The following is a 27571-nucleotide window of genomic DNA, read 5'->3' as shown; positions in this document are numbered from 1 at the left end:
GGTTAACATCTGATCTTTCAGCAGAAACTCTGCAAGCCAGAAGGGAGTGGCAGGATATACTTAAAGTGATGAAGGAGAAAAACCTACAACCAAGATTACTCTACCCAGCAAGGATCTCATTCAGATTCGATGGAGAAATTAAAACCTTTACAGACAAGCAAAAGCTGAGAGAGTTCAGCACCACCAAACCAGCTTTACAACAAATGCTAAAGGAACTTCTCTAGGCAAGAAACACAAGAGAAGGAAAACACCTACAATAACAAACCCAAAACATTTAAGAAAATGGGAATAGGAACATACATATTGATAATTACCTTGAATGTAAATGGATTAAATGCTCCCATCAAAAGACACAGGCTGGCTGAATGGATACAAAAACAAGACCCATATATATGCTGTCTACAAGAGACCCACTTCAGACCTAGAGACACATACAGACTGAAAGTGAGGGGATGGAAAAAGATATTCCATGCAAATGGAAATCAAAAGAAAGCTGGAGTAGCAATTCTCATATCAGACAAAATAGACTTTAAAATAAAGACTATTACAAGAGACAAAGAAGGACACTATATAATGATCAAGGGATCGATCCAAGAGGAAGGTATTACAATTGTAAATATTTATGCACCCAACATAGGAGCACCTCAATACATAAGGCAAATACTAACAGCCATAAAAGGGGAAATCGACAGCAACACAATCATAGTAGGGGACTTTAACACCCCACTTTCACCAATGGACAGATCATCCAAAATGAAAATAAATAAGGAAACACAAGCTTTAAATGATACATTAAACAAGATGGACTTAATTGATATTTATAGGACATTCCACCCAAAAACAACAGAATACACATTTTTCTCAAGTGCTCATGGAACATTCTCCAGGATAGATCATATCTTGGGTCACAAATCAAGCCTTGGTAAATTTAAGAAAATTGAAATCGTATCAAGTATCTTTTCCGACCACAACGCTATGAGACTAGATATCAATTACAGGAAAAGATCTGTAAAAAATACAAACACATGGAGGCTACACAATACACTACTTAATAACGAAGTGATCACTGAAGAAATCAAAGGGGAAATCAAAAAATACCTAGAAACAAGTGACAATGGAGATACGACGACCCAAAACCTATGGGACACAGCAAAAGCAGTGCTAAGAGGGAAGTTTATAGCAATACAAGCCTACCTCAAGAAACAGGAAACATCTCGAATAAACAACCTAACCTTGCACCTAAAGCAATTAGAGAAAGAAGAACAAAAAACCCCAAAGCCAGCAGAAGGAAAGAAATCATAAAGATTAGGTCAGAAATAAATGAAAAAGAAATGAAGGAAACAATAGCAAAAATCAATGAAACTAAAAGCTGGTTCTTTGAGAAGATAAACAAAATTGATAAACCATTAGCCAGACTCATCAAGAGAAAAAGGGAGAAGACTCAAATCAATAGAATTAGAATTGAAAAAGGAGAAGTAACCACTGACACTGCAGAAATACAAACGATCATGAGAGATTACTACAAGCAACTCTATGCCAATAAAATGGACAACCTGGAAGAAATGGACAGATTCTTAGAGATGCACAAACTGCCGAGACTGAACCAGGAAGAAATAGAAAATATGAACAGACCAATCACAAGCACTGAAATTGAAACTGTGATTAAAAACCTTCCAACAAACAAGAGCCCAGGACCAGATGGCTTCACAGGTGAATTCTATCAAACATTTAGAGACGAGCTAACACCTATCCTTCTCAAACTCTTCCAAAATATTGCAGAGGGAGGAACACTCCCAAACTCATTCTACGAGGCCACCATCACCCTGATACCAAAACCAGACAAAGATGTCACAAAGAAAGAAAACTACAGGCCAATATCACTGATGAACATAGATGCAAAAATCCTCAACAAAATACTAGCAAACAGAATCCAACAGCACATTAAAAGGATCATACACCATGATCAAGTGGGGTTTATCCCAGGAATGCAAGGATTCTTCAATATACGCAAATCAATCAATGTGATACACCATATTAACAAATTGAAGGAGAAAAACCATATGATCATCTCAATAGATGCAGAGAAAGCTTTTGACAAAATTCAACACCCATTTATGATAAAAGCCCTGCAGAAAGTAGGCATAGAGGGAACTTTCCTCAACATAATAAAGGCCATATATGACAAACCCACAGCCAACATCATTCTCAATGGTGAAAAACTGAAACCATTTCCACTAAGATCAGGAACAAGACAAGGTTGCCCACTCTCACCACTATTATTCAACATAGTTTTGGAAGTGTTAGCCACAGCAATCAGAGAAGACAAAGAAATAAAAGGAATCCAAATCGGAACAGAAGAAGTAAAGCTGTCACTATTTGCAGATGACATGATACTATACATAGAGAATCCTAAAGATGCTACCAGAAAACTCCTAGAGCTAATCAATGAATTTGGTAAAGTAGCAGGATACAAAATTAATGCACAGAAATCTCTTGCATTTCTATACACTAATGACGAAAAATCTGAAAGTGAAATTAAGAAAACACTCCCATTTACCATTGCAACAAAAAGAATAAAATATCTAGGAATAAACCTACCTAAGGAAACAAAAGACCTGTATGCAGAAAATTATAAGACACTGATGAAAGAAATTAAAGATGATACAAATAGATGGAGAGATATACCATGTTCCTGGATTGGAAGAATCAACATTGTGAAAATGACTCTACTACCCAAAGCAATCTACAGATTCAATGCAATCCCTATCAAACTACCACTGGCATTTTTCACAGAACTAGAACAAAAAATTTCACAATTTGTATGGAAACACAAAAGACCCCGAATAGCCAAAGCAATCTTGAGAACGGAAAATGGAGCTGGGGGAATCAGGCTTCCTGACTTCAGACTATATTACAAAGCTTCAGTAATCAAGACAGTTTGATACTGGCACAAAAACAGAAATATAGATCAATGGAACAGGATAGAAAGCCCAGAGATAAACCCACGCACATATGGTCACCTTATCTTTGATAAAGGAGGCAAGAATATACAGTGGAGAAAAGACAGCCTCTTCAATAAGTGGTGCTGGGAAAATTGGACAGCTACATGTAAAAGTATGAAATTAGAACACTCCCTGACACCATGCACAAAAATAAACTCAAAATGGATTAAAGACCTAAGTATAAGGGCAGACACTATCAAACTCTTAGAGGAAAACATAGGCAGAACACTCTATGACATACATCACAGCAAGATTCTTTTTGACCCAGCTCCCAGAGAAATGGAAATAAGAACACAAATAAACAAATGGGACCTAATGAAACTTAAAAGCTTTTGCACAGCAAAGGAAACCATAAACAAGACCAAAAGACAACCCGCAGAATGGGAGAAAATATTTGCAAATGAAGCAACTGACAAAGGATTAATCTCCAAGATTTACAAGCAGCTCATGCAGCTCAATAACAAAAAAACCAACAACCCAATCCAAAAATGGGCAGAAGACCTAAACAGACATTTCTCCAAAGAAGATATACAGATGGCCTACAGACACATGAAAGAATGCTCAACATCATTAATCATTAGAGAAATGCAAATCAAAACTACAATGAGATATCATCTCACACCGGTCAGAATGGCCATCATCAAAAAATCTAGAAACAATAAATGCTGGAGAGGGTGTGGAGGAAAGGGAACACTCTTGCACTGTTGGTGGGAATGTAAATTGATACAGCCACTATGGAGAACAGTATGGAGAGTCCTGAAAAAAGTACAAATAGAACTACCATACGACCCAGAAATCCCAATACTGGGCATATACCCTGAGAAAACCATAGGTCAAAAAGAGTCATGTACCAAAATGTTCATTGCAGCTCTATTTACAATAGCCAGGACATGGAAGCAACCTAAATGTCCATCGACAGATGAATGGATAAAGAAGATGTGGCACATATATACAATGGAATATTACTCAGCCATAAAAAGAAATGAAATGGAGGTATTTGTAATGAGGTGGATGGAGTTAGAGTCTGTCATACAGAGTGAAGTAAGTCAGAAAGAGAATAACAAATACAGTATGCTAACACATATATACGGAATCTAAGGAAAAAAAAAAAAAAAAAAGGCCATGAAGAACCTAGTGGCAAGACGGGAATAAAGACACAGACCTACTAGAGAATGGACTTGAGGATATGGGGAGGGGGTGGGGTGAGATGTGACAGGGTAAGAGAGTGTCATGGACATATATACACTACCAAATGTAAAATAGATAACTAGTGGGAAGCAGCCGCATAGCACAGGGAGATCAGCTCGGTGCTTTGTGACCACCTAGAGGGGTGGGATGGGGAGGGTGGGAGGGAGGGAGATGCAAGAGGGAAGTGATATGGGAACATATTGTATATGTATAACTGATTCACTTTGTTATAAAGCAGAAGCTAACACACCATTGTAAGGCAATTATACTTCAATAAAGATGTTTAAAAAAAAAAAAAAACATTATGTGGAGAGAGGCACTGTGGGAAGCTCTAAGAGGGGATAGCCAACTGCCTGGGGAATTGGGAAAGGTTCTTCAGAGGAAATGTGATTGGGCTAGGTCCTGGGGGAGAGAAAAATCTTAGGCCTTTTTGCTGTGGGGCCTGAACTGCAGATAGAGAGCTGCAGTAGAGACACCCTGGACTGGAGGCTGGAGGCCTGGGTGCTAGATCGTGCTCTACTGAAAACTCAGCATTTGACCTTGGGCGAGTCATTTCCCCTTCTGAACATCAGTTTCCTCATATGTAAAGTTAGTTCAGTTTTCTTTTTCGATATTGAAAGCTTCTTTTCAGCTATAGGCAGAAGCCTACTAAGTATGTGAAGCTGACAGAAGCAGAAGTATTCTTATGGAAGCAGCTGCTGGGGTAATAGCAGCTCTGCTCCCACCCCATTTACCCCAAAGGAACCCCAGAAGCATCTCTCTTTTACTCTCAGGCTCTGAAGAGCGCAGTTTGAGAACCATAGGATCAAATGATCTCAGAAGTTCTCCACTCCGAGAGCCAGTGCTTCAATGAAGTTCACTAAACAATCTGATTTTTTAAAATGATAATAGCTAATTAATATTTATTGAATGCTGTTTATCAGGCTTTGTGCCAAGGGCTTACTACAACAACCCCATGAGATAGGTACTGTTGTCATCACTATTTTAGAGATGGAAAAAAAAAAAGAAACACGAAAGCTCAGTAACTCATCCAGAGTCACACAATTACTAAGCAGCACAGGCAAGATTCAAATCCAGACAGCATGGCTCCAAAGCCTGCGATAATCACCATTATGCATCCAGCTTTTTGACAACCCCACAAATGTGTTCCTTGACATTTGCTTAAATAGCTCAAACTGAAGTTTAAGCACATTTTGTCTTAAGCATATAAAAGAAATAACCAATTGAAGACTTAAATATGTCATCCTGTAACCTAATTGTTGTCCCATCATAGGGAAGGAATTTGTTTTCCTGAATCTAGCTGGACAATATTTCTTCTGCTCCACTGAATTTCCTTTCTTCTGGGTCTCTGCATATACCGTAGGCCTTATTTTTTGTCTTTGGTGAAGAGGAAGGATGGTTGGTCCTCATCTTTATAATGTCCATTTGGCCACCATTAACTAATTCCTCAGCTCCCCAGGTCTAAGCAAAAGCAACAGTAAAGTTCCACAGGGTGCCACAGGGCTGGGATGGGATGCTGGTTTCTAGACAGTCAGAGAAGTCCCGGGAAATGGACCTGAGTAAGCCCACTGCAAAGTCCCGTTGTCTGACCTCAGCTGAGACCTCACCACTCCTCACCAGTCTTTTGTGTCCTGTTTCTTTATGCCCAGTTGCTTCCCCACAGCAGCTGTGCAAATTCTCCTTGCACTCTTAAGTCTCAAAGACTGCCCCGTTTTCCTCAGTCTCCCCAGGACACCGCTTGTCTCTCTGCCCTGAGGCTCCTCACCTTCCTGTGCCTCCCCAGGAGCACTGCTCCGAGCTCTTCCCCTTTCCTTTCTCCTTTTCTTTTCCTTTTGATGAAGAAGTGCCCTGTGTCCCTTCCCAAATGGTCTTGGCGCCCCCCTTTCCAGTTCTCTCCATGCACTTGACTTCTTCCACTCTCTCTGGATCGCCACTCCCTCAAATGCTAAATCTCCTCCCATTCTGGCCCCTCAGCCAACAGATACTACAGGTCTCACTCATTGCAAACAGACCTTCCCCTTGACCCAGCTTCCCAGTCTCGGCATCATCGTCTCATTATTTTCCTCTAACAAAGTCAGGTACTCGTTCTTTCAGCACTTCCCTACCTCCATTCTTCCTCGTAAACCCCAATCACAGGCAAGGTGTCAACTGTTCTCCTCCTTGAAAACCACTTCTAAGGCTCTATGCATCATATCTAGGCACCAGCATGAAATGCCGGTATTCTGCCAACCCCTACCTTCTGTCCTGCTCTGCCACTAACCTGCTCTGTGATCCTGAACAAGTCTTACTTGTTCTGGGGCCTCAATCTCATCACATATAAGTTTTCAAAGCTTCATTCAAAAACAGTGTTTTCAGAATCCTAATATGTACAACAGATACAAGGCAGGGAGGTCAGGTATATGTGTGTGTGTGTGTGTGTGTGTGTGTGTGTGTGTGTATAGGGGCCAGTGAGAACCCCACTCAGTTAGAACGATAAGTTCAGCCCCTTTTCCCTGAAAACTTCCCCCTCTGTTCACAGGATTGGGTTTTCAGCAGGTGTATATTAAAATGGGACTCTGAGCCAGCTAAGCCAGTCAGGATTCCTGACACATGGAACCTATAAAATAATAAATGCTTGTTGGTTTAAATCACTAAGTATTGAGGTAATTTGTTACGTTGCAATAGGCCAGAAAAATGTAAGCCTGGGAGCTCCAGGTGACCATGTTTTACTGCGTGGTCTGGGAACCAGACACAGTCAGTCCACAGTGAGAGAGAGAAGGTGAAGTCAATGTGAAAAGATTCCTGTGGCCTTCAGTGCCTTGGTGCTGGTTTAGTTCTGAGACCCAGTTTATATCCGCCTTTGAAAATTTTATTCTTCATTATAAAAATCACCCTTTCTCTGCTATTTGTATTTATAACCAAACAGGAGGGCTCTAATAGACACATCCGATCTCTGCCTCCAATGCCCTTGTTTCCCTTCGCCCCTCATCCTGCAGGGTGAGCGCAGGCACTGTCCAACCTGAGGAGACTTCCGTGACCAGATCTTCCACTCCCTTCCAGATAGTCAGGGATGCTTCTCTCTATGCTTCCTTAGCACTCTGAGCATGTTTGAGAAATTTGTCACAATTCCAATACCATGTGTGTACCTGTCTGGCTTCCCAATCTTATAATTAGAATGAGATAATTAATCATTCATCTCTGTGTCCCCAACACCTTCTGAATGAGTTTTGTAACCAATGAAATAGAGAGGTATTCACGACAAAATAGCTTTACTCCTATAAAGCAGATTTTCTGGAATGAGTTCTCAAGGTTAGTCAGTGATGTAGGGTGGGATTCAAGTAGGAACACAAAAAGCTAGTACATGCTATAACTTGATATATTTTGAAAATCTTATATTGAAGGAATGTGTGTGTGTGTAAATTCCAGTGGAGAAAAGGAATAAATTCTGGGAAGTTTTAATGAAAATATTATTTGAACTAGGCTTTGGCTCATAAAAAAGATTTTTGACAGGTAAAATCTTTTTAAGGGACAAGTAAGGTCCTCTAATAGACAGAACACTTTGAGCAAAGGCATTGGTACATAAAAGTGCCTGGAGGATTAGAGGAATAACAAGTGGTGAAAAAAAGTAGGTTCACTGTAAATTTCTTTCAGAATTTAAAAAATGTAATTCCACTGCATTCTCTCCTCCACTGTTTCTGATGAGCAATCTGTTGTCATTCAAATTGTTGGTCCCCCAATTTGTAGTGTGTTGTTTTTACTCTGGCTGCTTTCAGCAACTTTATTATGATGTATCGGGCTTGTAATTGCCTTGAATTTATCCTGTTGGGATGCAATATGCTTCTTGGATATCATTGAATCTCTCTCTCTATTTTTTTGCCAATATATATATTTTTAATTTATTTTACTTATTTTTGGCTGCATTGGGTCTTTGTTGCTGCATGCGCGCTTTCTCTAGTTGCGGCGAGTGGGGGCTACTCTTCATTGTGGTGTGCGGGCTTCTCATTGCGGTGGCTTCTCTTGTTGCAGAGCACGGGCTCTAGGCAGGTAGGCTTCAGTAGTTGTGGCACGCAGGCTCAGTAGTTGTGGCTCGCGGGCTCTAGAGCGCAGGCTCAGTAGTTGTGGTGCATGGGCTTAGTTGCTCCGCGGCATGTGGGATCTTCCCGGACCAGGGCTCGAACCCGTGTCCCCTGCATTGCCAGGCGGATTCTTAACCACTGCACCACCAGGGAAGCGCTTTTTGCTGATATTGTAAACTTTTCAACATTATTTCTTCAAAAATTGTGTCTGCATCATACTCTACCTCCTCTCCTTCTGGGACTATGACAATATGATTTTTAAACCTTTTGGTATTGTCACAGAGGTCTCAGAGACTCTGTTAATTTTTTTTTCAATCTTTTTTCCTCTGTTGTTCAGATTGGATAATTTCTATCCAATTTCTAACCTTAAAGTTCAAAGACCTTTCCTCTGTCATCTCTATTCTGCCATTGAACACATCCCCTGTATTTTTAAATTTTGGTTATTGTATTTTTTTAGTTTTAAAATTTCCATTTGGTCCTTTTTAATATCTTCTGTTTCTCTCCTGCAGCTTTCTCTCTTTCCATTTATTTCAAGAGTGAGCACCCTCACTTGGAGCATGGTTAAAATGCTTCTTTAATATCTGATAATTCCAACATTTGTAGCATTTCAGGTTACCTTCGTTGAATGTAAGTCATAGAAATTTTCTCCCTTCATATGTTGAGTAATTTTAGATTGTGTGCTGGACACATTGAGTATTACATTGGAAGACTCTTGGTCTTATGTTCTATGGAAAATATGAATGTGGTTTTGTTTTGTTTTGTTTTAAGCAGGCAATTGACTGAGTTGGGCTCAGGCCATAAGTTCAAGCTGGCTTTCTGAGGCCTGTGGTTCAAATGTCAAGTCAGTTTTCAAAGCCATTGCATGCTTCTTGTATCTGCCCTGCTGTGTGCCACCAAGTGACCAGTATAGGACCTGGGCAGTGCTCTACTCTATAGATTAGTTCTCAAAGCCTGTGGTTTACTGTTTAAGTTCGGGTGCATGCATGTGAAGTTTAAGGGTCAGCCCAGGAGTTGATACACAACTTTATGGGGTTATTTTCCCCTAGTTTCCCCTGTTACACATCTCCTGGGAACTTTCTAGCTCTGAGGATCCCCCTTCTTTGTCCTTTGGCTAGAAAGCTGAGGCTTTGAATTAGTTACCCTGCTGTGTACTTTTTGCTGTGTACTCCCAGGTCAAGTGGTAAGAGGACTGATGGGAAAAGGAAAGCAGTGAGATTTCCTTCCATGCTCTTGGCTCAGAGTTTTAGGCATCTGCTTTACTGGCACTGCCATCATTTCTGCTATTTGGCACAGTTATTACTGCCACTGCTGCCACCATGGGTTTGCCTTAGGGCTGGGGAAAGAGAGAGTGGAAAACAACAAAACAAACAACACCACCACCACCAGAGGAAAGTTACACATTCCCTCTGTCTTTCAGGGGCTCCTGGGACCAGAAAGAGAGGGTTTCACTAAGAGCTATTTCTGTTTGCACCTGGCATGCTCTTCTGGGTTTGGAGCTATAAAGGCACTGTCAGTTTGATAGTACTTCTGGTTTCCCAAACTGCCAGCTAGCCTTTACTTTTCAGAGTCCTCAGATAGATGCTGCATGCATACTGTCTAGTATTGTTAGTTACTTCCAATGGGAGAGATGATGTTTGCTTACTTCATCTTACGAAAAACTGGAATTCATTTCTTTAAGGTTACATTTATTTATACATCAACTGCTGTTTATGTATACCCTGCTGCCAAATTCTGAATTTATGTGAGTGGGTATTTATCTGTTTATCCCTAGCACCCCAGCACCAAGTTTGACACATAATATATGTTTTTAAATGTTCAAATTGAACTTCTTTCCAACTTTCCTACCCTTGTCCTTAATGGGTATGTTTTCAGTTATTTTTAATACTGTATCTTTAGGAAATCATTTGGTCTATCATACTGCTCTGGCTAAAGCAAACTGAGATCCAAATGCCCAAATACAGCATGCAGCACCTCACTTTCTCCCTGGGAATAATTTAAGCGGAGGATGCAACTCCTCCGCTCAGTGTCCTCTAGACTCCTAAGAAGGCAAAAGTGCTATCAATTTACCAGTATTACTGGTTTCCTCAGGGTAGCATCTTTCTCTTATGGGTAATAAAATATGGCCTTCAATGCAAAGTGGTCCAAATGCTTATATAGATGGAATTTTTTAAAAGCATCTCTGTATCCCCAAGCATCAGAATAAATAACTATAAGTGTGAGTCATGTGTTAACTCATCCATTAGTAGAAGTTAGAAAGAAGCCAAACTAATAAAAGCAAAATAATATGGTCATTAAAAGAAGCAGTGAAAAGTAGCATCTTAAGTGAGAGTTTTACAAGGAAGGGGCTAGTGTAAAGAGACCCACTCCTGCAGATTTTTTCCTTTTACTCTAGAGAACATTAAGGAGAACTTAGTGGAAGAAGGATGATAAAGTTAGTTTCTCTGTTTTCCTTTTCCCTAACAACCCCTCCTCCAATCAAAGAAAATAAATAAAAGATACCCAATTAATGGCCAACCTGTAGGCTGTTTGCAGTGAATTTGGAAATATGTTGTAAAATAAATATTAAGACCTTTGTAGCTGTTACAAGTCTGGCAGCCAATTTTCGGGAAACTAATTACTTAAATGCTTAGGTAGCAGGAGTGTGGAGTTTTTAGAGATTCCCCCACCCCTTTTTTGCTTCTGGCTATGATTTGTGTTGTGGAAATGAGAAGGCTTTTTATTTTTTTATTTTTTTAAATTTTGTTACCACTCAGCCTTCTCAGCGAGACACTGAATGAACCTAATGCAAGGACCTAAGGATGCCTCATTAGCAGGAGTATTAAAGGGTCTTGCAGAATTGTTACAACAGCTAAGGGGGATCAGACTGGTGGCGGTGGGGGGGCAGGGCAATCATTTCTCCCTGAAAACAAAACAAAACATAAAGTCATAGGATTTTTTTTCTTGACGTTTTTTGAGTCAGAAGGGTCCTTCGAGATAGATCTAGGTTAGTTTTCTATGTAAGTTTTTAGACCCTTACAAGACCATGAAGGCTGTAATAAGGGTTCCCAGGCTATTGTCCTTTTTGATTACTATCTGCTTTATTAATTCTTTAGATTACAAAACAATGTAAGATAATTATACCAATGAGCCTATGCAAAATATATGAAAAAAGTTTAAGATGTCCTTCAACCCATTCTCACCATAATCTCAAACAATTTTCTGTATTTTAAATAGCCCCAGAGAAGCTCTGCTTTTACCTGAAATGAGAAGGCAAAAGCCTCTGAAATATCAGATTTCTTTGCTTCTGACTGGAGTTACATCAAATTAACACAGTTACACCATCTAGGCAGATGCTGGTCTCAAGCTCTGATTGGCAGTTCTGTATGCCATTGATGAAAACAAATGGGAAAACCTGAATTTTACTTAATTAATAGTTTGGTAGCAAAGTATGAGCCCATTGAGGATAATAAAAGGTATTTTTTGACAGTAAAAATATCCAGAATTTACCATCATTTGCTGCCTGGCCCAGTGTCTGTGGACATATCTAAGTCATTTACTTCCAGCCTGTTTATATAGGTCCTGACTAACACCCAGGAGGTAACTCATCAGCCTCTCCTTCAGAAGGTGGCCCAGTCTGGGGATACAGCTGACAGAAGTAATGGGTTATTGATTTTCATATTGCCAATGAGTAATGATTATATTTGCCTGCATTCTCATTCTTGTGGCAACTATGAAAAAGTAAATTTCTGGATTTAATGGGCCCCAGTACTTACTATCAAGGTGACATTTATGCTTCTGGAGACTGTCAGTTCTCAAATAATGAAGTCAAGAATCATTGACCATTAAGCTAGTAGTAGTCTTGACGGTCTCTTAGTTGAATTCCTCCATTTCTGGGCTCCCAGCTCAATGCCAGCTGAGTTGAGTAATGGGATATAATGGATTTTGGAATCCTTCATCTCTTACTAGCTGCCTCTGGTTCCCCCTATGTAAAAAGAAGAATACTAACATTTTTCTTATAGGGTGGGATCATTATTAAATGAAAAAAGGTATATGAGTTTGGTAATACCTTTTTTTTTCCCCTGGGTGCAAGAAGCCCTTAGTATGCCTGCAGCCTTCCTGTATATTTTAGACCTGGTGTTATTTGAAATCATCAAAGGAGAAAATGCTGTATTTGCCTCTCTCCAGGGGGAAACATTTTTACCCTGGTGAAAGCAGAATTAGATGGAATTCTACCATGCAATATTCACAGGTATATTACACAATAAAAAGTTTTGCTGAACAAAAAAACTTTTGGGAAATGCTGAGATAAGCCAAGTGACATGGCTCCCTTTATTTCAGGAAATCTCAGTGTCTTTTTGAGAGTGGCTTTGTATCATCAATAGGGTGCTGTATGAAGTAGTTCCCAAATATATTTGACTTCAGAAATATTTTTTTGTTTGGAATATCTTATTGCACTAGAAACATGAAGAAAAGACTTTGGAAAGAATGGTCATATAAAATCCATATAGCTTGACCTTTGCTTGTTCAGCTTGTGCAAGCCTTCCCCAAACAAGGTGGGCCTTGACTTGATCTGCACTGATGCGTATTCCACACAACACCACATGGGTTCTACATGCTGTATGAATTTATGTAGCAATTTTTCCACAAGCGACCATCTGGCCTCTGCTTGAATACCTCCAGTAATGAGGTTCACTGCCTTCCAAGGTAACTTCTTCCATTTTTCACATCTTTGATGGTTAGAAAGTCCTTCCTTATCTTTAGTGCCCATCTGTCTACTTGTGACTTTTGTCTATAGGTTATAGTTCTGCTTTCTGAGGCCATTTAAGACATACCTAAGATACTCCATGTATTTTAAATTCTAAAACTTTATACTATGTTTATCTTTTCTCTCCTGTTGCCTCAACATCCCCGCAAATAGGCTGTGAGTACCCTGCCCAGGTGACCAGGTACACCAATATGATAGGTGGGCCCCTGCCACAAGTTCCTTTTCCTACCATCTCCTGACCTAGTGACCTTCAAAGGCATCAGTGACGTCCCCTTGCAGCTTTTCTTGTGTATTCCATCCTGACCCCCAGTAAAGGTGCTTGCCCACAGGTCCTTCCTCTTCCTCGGCTCCCCACCTGCTTGGTTGAGCTGGTTTCCTTGGCACTCCTTCCTTGTGGCCCCTCATGGTCTGTGGTGACTCTGTCTCTCCAGGACCTGTGAGTATAATAAGCTTTCCTGTGTCTCTCCTGTGTCCCCTCTTATGGCCACACCTGACTGACTGACCATCACCTAAAAGAACATGGAACATTCAGCCAGGTTAAGTTTATAATTTGTTGTTACAGAATAGAGCCAAGCCTAATGTCCCATACAAAGATAGCTCTCCTTTCTCTGTACTTCAGCTCCACTTACTCTGGGTCCTAAGCTGTTAATGCTTAGGATGCTTGAGCCAGTTCTCCAAGGAGCAGACTCAATTGCCTGCTTTCTTGACTTAAAGAACTGCTTGTGTGAGGCATTGTTCCTAGTGCTGAGAATAAAGCAAGCCATCAGACATGGTCCTGCCCTCAGAAATGCTAACAGTCTAGGGGGTAGAGAGGCCTGCAAAGAGATAATGATAATGCAATGAGATATAACACAATGATAGTTGAGGTGCTATGGGAACACAGAGGAGGGAGCCACTATGTCTGCTTGGGAATATCAGAGAAGACGTCATAAAGGGGGTGATATTTGATCTGCTTTTTGAAAGATAAATAAGAGTTTTCCAGGTTGGGGAGGTGGGGAATGGACATTTCAGAAAAAGATAGCATCATGTAAAAATGTATGACCTGTATTTGGGGAACTAAGAATTTTGGTATGTCTGGAATGTAGGGTGCGTTGAAGCATGATGATAAAAGAGGTAGGATGAGGGATAAGACACATTTTTTGATCCCATGCCCTTCTAAAAGAAATGAGAAAAAAAAAGTTATTGGAAGGAGAGATCAAGTACACGAGAGGGATTAATTTTAGAAATAATGGGTGAGGTTTTGAGGAGAGTAGAAAAAAATTGGATAAAAAGCTATGAAGAGTGGAAAAAGCCCATCTGAAAAGGCTGCTTACTGTATGATTCTAACCATATGATCTAGAAAAGGCAAAACTGTGGAGACAGACAATCAGTGGTTGACAGGGGTTGGGGGAGGAGAGGGATGAATTGGCAGAATACAGAGGATTTTTAGGGTGTGAAAATATTCTACGTGATACTATAATGAAAGACACATGTCACTATACATTTATTCAAACCCATAAAATGTACAGCACCAAGAGTGAACCCTTAGGTAAACTATGGGCTTTGAGTGATTACAATGTGTCAGTGGTAACAAGCATAGCACTCTGAAGGGGGATGTTGATAATGGAGGAGGCTATGCACATGTGGAGGCATGGGGTGAATGGGAAATCTCTGTACCTTCCTCTCAGTTCTGCTGAGAGCCTAATAGTGCTCTTAAAAAATAAAGTCTTAATAAACATTTTTAACAAGCTGTATATGGAGACTTAAAGAGTATAAGAGGTGACTAAGAGGTGTGCTCAATAGCAGTGAGGAAATAGCATTAACTTGTATGAGAGCCAAAGATTGTGTGACTTTCTCTGTGGTATCAGTTCAGATTTAGGAGTGGAGATAGCAGGTAGGAAGCACTTTGAGGTAAGACAGAAACCGTGAGACACCAAAATCAAAGTAAGACAATGAAGGCAAAAATATTTAATCTGCAAAGCATTACATGCTCCTAAAGAGCATCGACAACTGCTACTGCTCCTGCTATTACAGCTACACTAGTACTAATAAAGGAAAACATCAGAAGAAGATTCTAGGGTGATGGCAATAATAGTACTAAATGGTTGACCAAGGGATCCAGTCTAAAGGAAAGTGAGGCCAGAACTGGATCAGGAGGAGTGGACAACTGTAAATCACAATGAGAAAGAAGGCATCATAATGTAGAACAAGACCCAGCATTATTCAGAGTAAATAAGGCTAGTTGCTGTAACACCCCAAATCCCAGTGTCTTAACACAATAAAGGTTTATTTCTTGCTCAGGAGAAATCTGGCACCAATGTTCATTGTGATGGATTTCCTTCAGGTGGTAGCTCAGAGACCCAGGATCCTTCCGTCCAGCAGCTTCTTGGAATCCTCAACTTGTAGCTGAGCAATTGGCAAGAGAAAAAAAATGCAAATCATGAATCAAATGTTAGGGGTCAGTGGGAAGTGGTTTACATTGCTTTTGTTCACATTGCATTGGCCAGAGGTTGCTTTAAGCCACATCCAGACATATTGCAATTGGGAAATATGGTCCTTCTGTGTGCTCAGAAGGGAAATAAAATTTTCTCCTGCAAACATCCCATTGCCTCTGCAACACACAGTCACTGCCCTCACAATCTAACATAAATGAAGACAGACAACCAACATTATTTCAATGAGACAGTCACATAATATAAACTAGGTTCTGTGTAGTCACACAGGAAGGAGTGATTAATTCTGGCTGAGTGAGTCCAACGAAGCATTACTGAAAGATTGACTTTTAACCTGAGCCCTGAAGAATGTGTGGGAGGCCACCTAGCAGAGAAGACAGGGAAGAGAATTCCTGATGGAGAGAGGCACAATGGCCAAAACTCAGAACTTTGGAAGGACGTGACATGTTTAGATACATGGGGATTGTGGAGAGGAGGCCTGGAGGATGAAGCTTTAAGAGAGAAAAGTTCAGCTTAAGGAATGTGCTAATTTAAGGGTAAAGTGTGACCCCATTAAAGATTTTAAAACAGGTGATTGACATGATCAGACAAAATTTTAGAAGAATAGTTTAAGAAGAAATGTAGACATTTGTGTGGAGGGGAGCAACGTATAAAAAGTAAGTCAGAAAGAGAAAAACAAAGATCATATATTAACGCATATATGTGGCATCTAGAAAAATGGTAAAGATGAACCTATTTGCAGGGCAAGAATAGAAATGCAGACGTAGAGAACGGACATAGGGACGGGGTGGGGGGAAGGGGAGGGTGGGATGAACTGGGAGATTAGGTTTGACATAAATACACTACCATGTGTAAAATATATAGCTAGTGGGAACCTGCGGTATAGCACAGGGAGCTCAGCTCGGTGCTCTGTGATGACCTAGGTGGGTGGGATGGGGGTGGGAGGGAGGTCCAAGAGGGAGAGGATACATGTATACATATAGCTGATTCCCTTCACTGTACAGCAGAAACTAACACAACGTTGTAAAACAATTATACTCCAATAAAAAAATAAGGTTTTGCAGTGATCTTGGAGAGAAATGATGAAAGCTCTGTAGCAGGAGCAGCAGGCAGGAAGTGATCAATCAGTCAGTCAGCTGGCTCACTGAACACAGTTGTCTTTCTGCCTCTATCTCCCAGTCACTGATGTGAGGCTGTCGACCTGAGCTGAGAGAACTCCATCTTCTCCAAAAACCCGTAGCCCCATTCTCATACTTCCTCTAACCTGCTCTCTCCTAAGTAACAATGGACTTCATTTCATTTTTTAAAACTTGCCCAGTTCTTGACTAGTTAAAGGTTATCTTTTCTGGTCAGAAAGACTATAAAGATTGACAGTAATGGTGGAATTTCAAGCACTGGAAAAGCTGAAAAGCTGTTCATTTTGAACAGAACATTCTTTTATATTTTCATGAACAAGGCCACCTATATGAAATGTCTCCTTGATTTCCACATATACTGTTATCATATACCAGGTGGACCAATGAATTCAATTAAGCAGATGGATTTGCTTAGAAAAATCAAAGCTGTTATAATTGCCTCTTTTGAACACCACCATTTCTGTGTCCAACGCTGCCTCATAAGCAGTAATGGCTTATTTTATGGACTGTACCATTCCTGGTTATCGATTGTATTTTTTGAACAGTGTCAGTTTGGACCACAGCGTCATATCCTTCCCTCCCCAAAGTGTCTCTCATAGGAGTTTGAGCAGTTTACATTGTCAGTAATGAAGCTGGCAAATTGCTGGCATTGGAAAAAAGAGATCAAATAGCAAGATCAATGTGACTTAACTGAGTAACAATATGGTGTTTTTCATCAGTTGTCAATTAAGCTGCTAGACTTAACTGGTGTTGTGTTTGAAAATGTGATAAGTAATGACACAAATACATATAATCATAAATTTGAAGCTGGGAATTTTCTTTTGTGGCTTTATTTTTTCGTTCCAGTTCTCAGCCCCTTACCCTCTTCTGTCCCCTGAAGACAAATATTGCTGTGTGTTGTCTAAGAAGCACGTCAAACAAAATTACTGGTTAGAATTTTTTGTAGAATGGGCTTTCAGACTCCCAGTTAATAGGCTCCATATTTCCTTGGGGTCCTTGTGTGGGTGACTTGTATTGACTGAGTTACTGAGCCGTTTGCTCTGCATCAGATGTCCACGAGGAATTATCTCAGCCCTCAAGAACCTTGAGATTTTTAGCCGTATTTCTTTTATTTATTCTATCTATTGCACCAAGTATAGGGAGAAAATCAAATTCTGCAGTCTATTCAACAAATATTTCTTGAATATTTGTTATGAACATTCAAGATAAGGTGGGATAGGAAGTGAAGATAAGCAAAACCCTGTCTCTACACAAGGAGTTCATAGTCCAGTAAGGAGATATACACACAAACTCCTGATAGAGAATGTAGGGTGTGTGGAAGGATGGAGCAGAGGGGACAGAGTTAGGAGACATTTGAAAAGATAGATTCAACTGGATTATCTACGATTTTCGGCTAAAAAGGTTTTAAACATTTATGGTGGGTAGTCACTGTGCTAAGTCCTTTGCATGCAAAATCTCATCTAATCCTCACAATTCTATGATATGGGTGTTATTATCCTCACATACAAATGAGAAAATTGAAGCTCAGAAAGGATAGGCATCCTTGCCAAGCTAAAAAAGGGAAGAATTGACCTGTCTCTGTTTTTGATATTTGAATGAAAGGGCTCATGCCCCACACTACTTGCAGTGGGATTCCTACATTCTAATTTATTATGTGATTATGGCAGGAGGAGGGATGGTGATTTATGTTATCCTTAGTGATCTCTGGTTGTGAACCTTTTCTAGACAAATTAGTATAGTTTATGGTTTGTCTTATCCTACACAGGATGTCCTGGCCTAGTTTTAGATTGCCCCAGGCACAAAAAACCTCCTTTTCTTATTTCTTATTTTCCCATGCCCTTCACTCTCAACATTCACCAAGTATGACTCACATGAGACATGTGTGTTCAAGCAGAGTATCAAAGATGAAGAAGGTACATAGAGAAGTAGAGAACACTGGATATCTGCAGAGGAATTCCTTCAAATCTTTGACTGAGTACTGATATGCACATGTATGGGATAAAATTCCTAATGGTGGAGAAAGAACTTCCATAAGACAAAAAGACTCACATAGAGCTGGGAATATTTTTACAATCCCACCAACCATTGGAGATACCTTGATATATACTGGGTATTGATAGGACATTGAAAAAGGTCATGCCTTAGTAGTGGTGCTGAATTAGCCCCAGGGTTAAGGCTTCTCTGGACTCACTATAATTATAAAGTTTAAAAGTAAGTCTCAAAATAATCAAATCGATCTGAAAGTAACTTAGCTATATACTGTAACAAAGACCAACACTCTCAAAAAGAATGCAACTAAATAGAACAGCCAACCAATACATAAGACCTGGCATCCAATCAAAATTTTCCAGGCATTCAAAAAAACTTGAAAATTAGGCCCATAATAAGGAGAAAAATAAATCAATAGAAACAGACTCAGAAATGACAGTGATGATGGAGACAGCAGATAAGGAATTTGAAATGGCTACTATAAATATTTATGAAGATGTAAAGTAAAACACAAACATGTTAAGGAGAAATGGAAGATATTTTAAAATATCTAAATGGAGCTTGTAGAGGTGAAAGATGTATCAAAAATGAAAATATAATAGATGGGAATCACAGCAGATTAGACACTGCAGAAGAAAAACCCCATCAGTGAATTTGAAAACGTAGCATTAAATGCTATCCAAAATGAGGAACACATAGGAAAAAAGACTGTAACAAGTGAACAGAGCCTTAGTGAGTGTGGGACAATATCAAGTTGTCTAACATACATAAATTGGAGTCCCAGAAAGAGAAGAGAAAGATGGAAGACAGATAAAAAGATTTGAAGAAAGAACATCAAAAGTTTTTTTTCAAACTTGATAAAAACTGTAAACCCACAGATCCAAGAGTTTTGATAAGCTCCAAGCAGAATAAATATTGAACACACATACACGTGTACATGCACCATACATACAGATACACACACACACACACACACACACAATGGTAAATCATAATCCAATTGATGAATCAGAGAAAAAAGAAAAAAAATCTTAGCAGTCAGAGAATAAGGACACATTATATAGAGAGGAATGAGCATAAGAATGTCAGAAGACTTCTCTTAGGAAATGATGCAAGCCAGAAGGCAATGGAATGAAGGGAAAAGGCAACCTAGATTTCTATACCCAGAAATGAAAGCAAAATAAAAATTTTTCAGATAAATGAAAGCCAAGAGGATATCTCATCAGCAGACCCACACTACAATAAATGTTAAAGGAAGTTTTTAAGGTAAAAGGCAAATGTCACCTTCAACCTGGATCATTACTTCATTTGTATGATTTGGGTGTTTTCTCTACTGGATCCACTGATCTAAGTCTTGCATTGACGGTTCCATATTACTTCTGCCTTGAGATATAGGATATATTGCAGACCTAGCCACTTAACCTGAGGTCAGTTTGGTTAATAAACCTGAATCTGAGTGTTCCTGCCTTATTAGTCCTGCAGATAAACATAAAACTCTAAAAGAGGCCATCCTAATTGTCAGCTTGTTTAGCCCTATCTAATAAGACAGGTAACCCCTCTGATCCACATATGGTCCCATTTTATATCTATACTCTATAGAAATAGATTTTAAGCTATTGCTGCCAGCTTCCAGATTTAAAGCCTGGGTCTTACACTCTTTTGTCCACCTCACCCCTGCACCAGCTTCTCTTCCTGGGTTCCCTGTTAAGTGAATGGCACCAATTTTCATCTAGCCACTAGAGTCACCTTGATTCTTCCAGGTCCACTCAGTCACTAAATATTTTCAAACTTCTTTCAAGTCTGTCAACTTCTATCCTTCCTTATTGCCAGCTAACCTAGTTTAAGCCCCTACCATTCCTTACCTGGACCTCAGCAGTGTCTCATGATCCCCCTATGTTCACTCAATCCATTGTCCACACTGAAGCCAGAGTGACCATTTAAAGCTCGAATCTGATAACGCCACTCCCCTGGTTAATGTCTCTCATTCTCTTTATATTGAAGTCTAAGCCTCTTAAACTTCCTATGATCTTTTATAATCCAGCCTTTTCCTATTTCTGTAGCATCATCTCTTATTATTTGCTACCTCCAACTTTTACGCATTAGACAACTAACAGTCCTTGAATGTTCCATGTTCTCTTTTGCTTCAGGACTTCATGGAAATTGTTCTGTCTTCCGCAAATGCTATCCCTCTTCATCTGATTCATGTGTCATTACCTCCCTAGTGAAGCCCTCTCTGACATCTCAAGCCTGGATTAGGTACTCCTCCCCTGTTCCTAACATTTTAGTAGTACTGATCACACTATCCTGTAACGCCTGTCTACTTCTGCCTCCTCAAATGAGACTATGAGCAACTTGATGGCAGGAACTGCCTAGCACATTGCCTGATACATTGTTGGGTGCCCAATGAGATTTATTGAATAAATGGTAGCTATTAATATTAATTATTGATTAATAACACCTCTACATTTTCCACAGTGGCTGACACATGTTAGTCACTCAGCACATTTTACTACATTAAGCAGCCATTTATCATTTACTGTATTATGTATTTGACGTATTGCAGTGCCCTTTTGTAAATATGATTTAATTTAATTCTATCAACCTTCCTACCTTGAAGTATGTTTTATTATCCTCAACTAAAAGATTTTTAAAAAACTAAGGTTCAGAAACCTTAAATAGCTTTCTCAGGGTCAAATTAATATCAGGAATGGTGTTCAAGCTCAGCTTCTCTTTCCAACTGAAGAAAATATATAAGTCTAAGAAGAGGGGAAGAATAATATGCAGCTTCCATACTCTCTGTTCAGTCTTCCCTTTATCAGATTGATTTAAAGAAAAATAACTTAATATCGTTGTTACACATTTTCCCAGTGAAAAGTAAGAGAAAAGTAAAGGATCTTAACACTATGGATAACAACATTTATTTCCAGTGTGTATCTGTGAAGTCTGTCAAAATGGAATGTAACTCAAAGAAGAAGCAAATTACAATTCTTGTATGATCAAATCTTTATCTGCAGGTATTTGATGGACCTATGAGTAGACAAGGCAAATTGATATAATACCACGGAATCTTTAATCAGTGCATCAGATGGAAAAAGGGTGAAATGGATGATGATGGTGACTTAGTCTCCGACTGGGATGTAGAATGATTATGTTTTCACAGTCAAGTTAGATTAGTATGTGTAGATGGATTAAGTGGCTGTCTGGTGTTGTTGAAAAGGGGGAGTGAAGGCATCTCTGAATATTTTTCACCTAAAACATTGTCTGAAATTCCACTATGAGTGAACCCAGTCAAACATTCCTTTGGGCAGAGAGTTTATATGAGAAATCCTGATATAACATCCCCAGGAGGCTGTGTGATGGAGGGAAAAGCATTCTGGCTTTTGAGGTCTGCTTTCTTCCTCTGCTGATTACTCATCCTGTGAACTGGGCAACAGGGCTGTTTTCTCCTCTGTAAAATGAGGAGTAGCAGCACTTGACCTCTATGTCCCATCAGCATTACCATTGCTGTGGATCTATGGGTAATCAGTGATCCTATCACTACAGTAGGCTGACCCGTCTCTAATTCCTCCCCTCCTTGATTCCCATATTCTGTCCAACTATCGTCAGTGGTGTGTGGACCACTGGATGGCCAGGAGTTGGCAGTAGATTTGTGGAAATTACACGAATCAGGGAAATCCCAATTATTCCTATTTATTTCTCTCCACCCTTTTTTTTTGACATTTGACATGGATTTCTAGAGTACGTTTCCAGCTAGAAAGCATTCCTGTTTTTTGCTGAGCCATAGTTTCATCTTCTTTAAAATGAAAATGCATAATATGTACTTAGTCTCCATTGAAGGCTTCTTTCACCTTGCCTTAAATAATAGGTGAGGTTTTAATGGGCATTGCATTTGTGACAGTGTTTAACAAGACTCCTGACACAATGTGGGCAGTGCAGGAAGTTAGTTTCCCCTCCCTACTTTTGCTGCAGATCAAGTAAAACCAACATATGTATCCTTATACAAAACTTGGCCTATACAAACATGCAGCGTCTGACTTTTCATGGTTCCTCATGCCTGGAGAAATAAACCAATTATATTCTCCTGAGTCAACCACCTCTCAATAAACGTATTTTGCAGAGTCTGATTTCTCCTATATGTGTGAGAGTGAGGCAGCATCTAATTAGAGCTAGGTTGCCTTAATGAGAAGTTGCTTGTCATTAGAACTCTCATCCTTGAATTGCCTGCCCTGATCTGGAGACATCCACTTGGCCAAGGCTCCCGGTGCTTGCTGCCACCAAGAAATCTTGAATGGCTAGGGTTAGAGGGTCTGACAATACTGTCAGTTGCTGTATCTGGTTTCATGTGACAGCTAATTATAACATTCATTCAGAAAAAAATAAAGAAGTTGTTGTCATAGTAATGACTGACTCTCTGAGCAGGATGCATACCCCCAATTGGAGCATGTGCCAAATATCAGTTTGTTGTGTACAATGTAGGAATAATTGAGACTGTACTTCAGGGAGAAAAAAATTTGATATGGACAGACTTTCCCATGCTTGTGCCATATTGCTTCCCCTCTGTGCAACCATGATTTTCCTCTGATTTCTATTTCCTTTTCCAAGAATGTCACTTTTCAGGGATTTGTACACTTGTTAAGTGCATTCTGTGAAACTGATGTTGCAGGGGGCACACACAGCAACAGCAGTGATGGTGGCGCTGTGGTGATGGTAGTAGACAGCTGCTTCAACCAAGGCACAAAAAGCCTACAATAAGCAGAAACCTCACAATACACCAACTACCAGCTGGGCAGACATGTTTGAATCTTGATTCCTCAAATTTATAGCTTTATGACCTTGGGCAAGTTATTTCATCTCTCCAAGCATTATTTTCCTCATCTTTAAAATGAGAATAAATAAAACTACCTACTTTATGTAGTTGGTATGAGAATTAAATGAGATAGTGTGTAAAGTGCTTGGCTCGGCAATGGCGTGGGGTAACCACTCAGTGAATCGTAGCTATTGTCATCTTATCTTGACAGGGGTGAAAGTGGTAATAATGTGATGTCCTCGATAATTTCACAAGGTCCACAAACTAAGAAAGCAAATTGGAAAGAGAATTTGGCCTCAAAATCCAATCCCTTAAGCCTGAGGAAATATTGTGGAAATATTGTGGTCTGAATCTTTCTGTTCTCGCCCCGAATCTTACCAATTCAAAGCATCGTCCTCAGGGAACAATTGGTAAAAATGGTGGGTTGAAAAAAATGTACGCCATTTTGCTCCATTCTCAAACTCCATTTAAACAACAGTGAAGAGAGGTATCTTAAAAGGCAAAAATCCACAGGAGTAGAGAAAATGAAAAAAGACAAAGTTGCAAGCAACAAAATTTTAGGAAGTAAAATGCAAATGAATGGGTGCTAATTAACTTAGCAGCACAGAAAAAGCTGAATCTTAAACTAGCGCTGGTAAAAGTTGAAAAAGAACCAAATTACATGCAGAACCCCTCAAAAACTTATGAATTCACACTAAGTTCCTCAGGACTTGGGAGTGAATAGACTTGCTTAAAAGTCTGTTTATGACACAGTTCTCTAGATCCCTTCCCTCACACCTTGCAGCCAGGTGTACACGCTCCCCTACTCTGGTAGAACACTGGAGATGTATTCTCTGGATAGGATAAAACAGGTACTCCCTGGACTACAGGATACTAGGCACAGTTGATAGTATGGCACCATTCTGAAAACAAGGACAAGAAAACATGTGTCCTAAATACTGAGGTCTGCAGCCAGCTCTGCCAACACAGCTACAAGAATGCCAGCAACCAGACTGCGTCCTCCAATATAAGACTGGAGGATTCTTCCCCAGAGCTGTGATCAGCCTAAGAGGAAAGATTTGCAGACATTGATATAAAATGGCCCAAGCTCATCATTAGAATCCACAGTCAACAAGTCCCCCCACCCCCTTTAAGTCCAGAGCTACTAATAAACTTTCTTATGTCCTGTACTAGTAGGAAATGAGAAGGGAGGGGAAGGGAGGGGAGGGGAGGAAAAATTGCAATAATTTACAAAGGATCATGAATTAGAATCATTTCAGATTTCTCTCAACAGCTACACAAGAAGCTAGAAGATCATGGAGGGGAGCCTTCAAAATTCTGAATGAAATGATTCCTAACTTAGATATCATACCCAACTATCAATCAGGTTTGAGGATAAAAGACATCTTCAGAGATGCAAGTTCTCAAAATTTTACCTGCAATATACTCTTCTTCAGAGAGCTGTTCTCTGCCAAAGAATGTACTTCCTTTAAACAAGGGGGAAAACAACAAAAGAAAGAATGCCTCAAAAATATATAATTCTTCCCGAGTCGCCCACACTGCTGTCGCGGCGTCCCCGATCCTCTGGCGCCCGGGCTCCCTCCGCTCCGCCATGGTCCCCCGCCGCTGGGCAGGCCCCCGGGGTCACCGCCACCGCTGCTGCTGCTGCTGAGCGTCGGGCTGCTGGGTGCCCAGGCCCGTGCGGAACCCGCCGCCGGGAGCGCCGTCCCCGCGCAGAGCCGCCGGTGGGTGGACTGCCATGCTTTCGAGTTCATGCCTGTGTGACCGCTGAGGACCCTCGGCCAGCACTGTTCCTTCACCAATAAACGCATGGCCTGGCAAAAAAAAGAAAAAAAAAAAAAAGAAAGAAAAAAAGTATATACGACTGCTGGAATGATGGATGTTTCTGACCGTTTTGAGACAAGAGCTGAATAGTTGGCAGTGATTTGGATGAGTTAGTGTTATCTACATAGAAAAGTAAGCAAATTAAACAACAGCAACGAGACAATCATTCGCTCTGAAGAAAAAAATAGTTATTTAGAAAGGAAAAGTGATCAGTGAATACCACAGGATTCAGCTGGGAAGAGTGTTTACATAGTTGTAAAAAGAAACAGAATATTGACCTAGCCCAAATTAAGAAGTAACTGTCATGAGACTATTTGGGTGGCTGGAAGGATGTGTATATGTGATAACGGAGAAGGGAGAAAAACAAAAACTCAAGAAATAGCAATATCTGGAATAAATACGAAACTAAACCAAGCTAAAACCTAGCTGAAATAGTTGAAAGAAATTGTCTCGGGGAGGGGACTCTCAAGTGGAGGGGAATTACTCCTTTCTAAAACAAATCTGTGGAATCATCGACTTTAAATGTAAATATATAACCGATGAAAACAAGTATACAGACTAAAAAGCAGAAGTAAACCTTCTCAAATGGGCCATGAGCTCTCTGCCTGTGGACTTCTCTGATTCTAATGGGTTGCTGAGCAAGCCCCAAATAGTGTATTTTCCTCACCCATCACAGGAAGGGTATGAGAGAGGATGCATTTGGGAATGCAGTTACACATACCTACCCTTATTATAGTGACTAATATTTAAAAACAAGCACAGTTTTTATAAAATGGAAACCCCACACAATTTTTCCTAAGTATTTTTCCTTTGCTGCTTACCCTGAAATTCCTAGATAGCTGCATCTCCAGTGAGTGTCTGGGAACTAAAAGACTGCCAGCAGAGACAGAGAGTAGTCAGGAGAAGCATCCAGACACCAACAGGATGGTGGTTAGCAAGGTGGTAACAGCCAGTGGTCAGCAGAACATAAATAACAGCAATAATAGCTATTCACATGAGTGTGGAGCTTCCAATTTGTGAAAGACAGCCTTTAAAAAAAACGCATGCCCTAACTGAGGAGAGCACCATTTTGTCTATTCAATAAGACACTGAAGTATAGGTATTCTGGGTCCACAGCCCCATCTGGACTCCCATTCGAAAGCCAGGATGAACTGCAAGGCACGTAAGCCAGCCACGTGGGATGTCCAGCCCATATGAGCTAGGTAATGCCAAGCCCAACTTCTATCTGACTGTCACCCCATGAGAATCCCCCAAGGGAGAATCACCCAGCTGGGCCTAGTTAGTCCAAAAAACAATGAAAGATAATAAATTTTTGCTTTAAGCCACTAAGATTTGGGGGTGGTTTGTTATGCATCAACAAACGTTACAGGGATAATCTACTCCAGCCCTCTCATTTTCCCGATATGAAATCTAGAATGGGGGTGGCCAGAGTTTCAGAGCAGAGTGGTGGTTGAGTCAGGAACAGACTCAGGCCTCCAGACCCTCAGGCTGTGGATTCATCACCAAAGCCGTTTAATCTCTATGAAATCCTGCTGATGTTTTCTTCTCCTGCTCTTCCTGCTCCTCCTCTTCCTCCTCTCCTTCTTCTTGTAACTTTCAATTTTGATATTTCAAACTTACAGAAAATTTCAAGTATAGTTCAAGAGACTCCCATACACTTCACCCAGATGCACCAGTTGTTCGCATTTTACTTCATTTGCCGGTGTTCTTTCAAAGAGAACATTTTCCCGCAGGGAGGCTGCCCACAAAACTGACTCCTGCCAAGTGGTTAGTCACTGCTTAGATCATGGGAGTAGAAATGGGCACCTGGGAATGAGGGGTGTAGGAGGAAATGCTGTGGGATAAAGGGAGAGCAGGGTCACTCAAGACCAGATTTTCTCCCCTAAGACATTCCCTGGGGGCAGTTCCCTAAACTGGTCTGACGTACTGAATACATGTAAAACTTGAAGTCTGAAGGCACAAGTTTGAACCTTGTCACTAACTGTATGACCCAGAGTAAGTTTCCTTCTTGTCTCTGAGCTTTGGTTTTACCTTTCTTTATAAATCCAGATTACATAAACCTATGCATGTGAACCAGCTTAGCGAACGGTGCTAAGTAAACTAATTTTAGTCACCTGTATTTGGTAGAGTCACTTGGTGAGCTTTTTAAAAACTTTGATGTTATGGCCCCATCTCCAGAAATTCTTATTTAGATGGTCTGCGGTCCAAGCACTATAAGATTTAAAAACTCCTGGATAACTTTTAATGTGCTACCAAGGTTGAGAACCGCTGTGATAGGCAACAATGCCATCAGAGTATACTTACACTCTGGGAACCCTTCTGGACTAGCTGTCCTCTGTCATGGCCCCTTTCCCACTTCTGGTGCCACTCTCCTCACCAAAGTAAAACCTCAGT

This window comes from Eschrichtius robustus, chromosome 6 (assembly GCF_028021215.1).
Source record: "Eschrichtius robustus isolate mEscRob2 chromosome 6, mEscRob2.pri, whole genome shotgun sequence".
Taxonomy (NCBI): domain Eukaryota; kingdom Metazoa; phylum Chordata; class Mammalia; order Artiodactyla; family Eschrichtiidae; genus Eschrichtius; species Eschrichtius robustus.
Note: the sequence above shows the minus strand (reverse complement) of the source record.